Here is a 1,927-nt window from a genome sequence, read left to right on the forward strand (position 1 = left end):
GTTCACCTGTGGTAGACAATAAAATAAACCATGCTTATGTTTTCTTTCTTGAGATTGGCCAGAAAAATATAGTAATATGCAAGTGTAATATAGTAATATGCAAGTGTAATAAATCAGTTGACAGTCAGTGTCCATAGAAAATATATCAAGTGATTACAGACACCAAAGAAGCAGAGCACAATGTTTTGGGTATGTAAATTTAGTTGGTTTAGACATTTCCAGTCACCTAAACAAATCAGTAATATTAATCTGCCACCAGGGTTAAACAGCATGGAGTTCCCAATCATAGGTAAAGTTTGAGTTAACTTTTAGAATGATGCAGATAGTAATATTCTGAATCAATCTGCAGCTGGTCTTCATTTTTTATTATTTGCTGTATTTTTAATTTTTTTTCATTTTTTTCAATCATTTCAATTTTTGTGCAGCAGCTCTCCAGTTTGGAGTTATGCAGCAGCTATCTGATTTCTAGGGGCAAATTACCTTAGCAACATGGGAGATGTTTAACTGAGAGACTGGGATATGAATGGGAGAGGGGCTGACTAGAAAGATAAGTTACGAAAAGTAACAATAACAATAATACTGTAGCCTCACAGAGCAGTAGTTTTTTACCTGATGGGGTCAGTGAACTCTATTTCAAAGATACAAGGAATTAGAAGAAGGCAAATCATTTAAAAACAATAAAAATAATAAAGACCAATTAAAAAGTTGCTTTGAACTGGTAATTCTATAACATGTTAAGATTTAACTTTTAAGGAACCACCCCTTTAAAAATGAAACCTCTCTTCTCTGTATTCACAATAAGTTTTAGAAACGAACACAAAATCTTGCTTTGTGGTTCTCATTTACAATAGTACAGTATTATAACACATTCGATTTTCTTATCCCCTTTTCTCAGATTCCATTTTTAAGGGCAATTCTTCCAAACTAGCTTATCTCTATACAGGCATTAGATCTATCATTCAAAATGCATGGGACCTGGTGTTTTCTGCATAAGGGATCTTTCTGTAGTTTGGATCACCTTAGGCTGGATTTCTGTTTTTGGTGCATTAAATGAAAACTGATGGAAAGTTACAAAAGTATTTGTTTATTTCTCAGCCATTACTGTAAAACGGTGGCTAGAAATCTGTGGAAAAGAGATCCAGCAAAAAGAAATCAAGAAAAATAAATGGTAAATAAGTGGTACATACAGTAATCTCTGCATATAAACTAGTTATATGGCTTAATGGTTTAATAAATAGTCACTGCAACCCTTCCAAATTAAAATGAAACAGCCTCTTTAACACAGAGAGGCAGATTTATAAAGGCTCGGGCAAAATGATTACAGAACCACTGCTTTGGCTTGCTGATGAATGGGTTTAAAACAAAAAAAAGACAAATGTTTGTCCCACACCCACACGCAAGCGGGTTTTTGACAAAAATAAAAAGGTTTTCGGTGGCAAGCATTTTGCTTTTGGCTAAAAAATGTGCTCAAGAAGAAAGCCATTTGCCAGAAGCCAGACCCATAAGCCTTAATTAACCTGCCCGTTATGTTTGCTTATGTTTCGGTGCACAAAAAAGGCCAGGCACATGTGTTAGATGTATTAATAGCTGACTCTGCATCAGGCACCAAACAAAAAATATTGCATTAGGCAGTCAGTACAGGGCTCCTGATACATACTGTATGCCCACAAGCGATCCAACTTGCATTTGTGGAATGCTGTAGCAATATGGCTGTAATTATGTGCCCATACATGGCATTCATTCCCTTTCTGGCTCCACCAGCAGTAGAAAGATTTACACCTGACACCAGCAAAATTACTAAGGTACGCTAGAAAAAAATGCATTGTGGGCAAAAATTATTATAATGGTTAATAAGCCCCCCTCATCTTAAATTCCCAAAATAAGTTTAAGAACAGCTTTCAAAGCAATTATTATCCAACTCCAGCAA

This window comes from Xenopus tropicalis, chromosome 1, assembly GCF_000004195.4.
Source record: "Xenopus tropicalis strain Nigerian chromosome 1, UCB_Xtro_10.0, whole genome shotgun sequence".
Lineage (NCBI taxonomy): Eukaryota > Metazoa > Chordata > Amphibia > Anura > Pipidae > Xenopus > Xenopus tropicalis.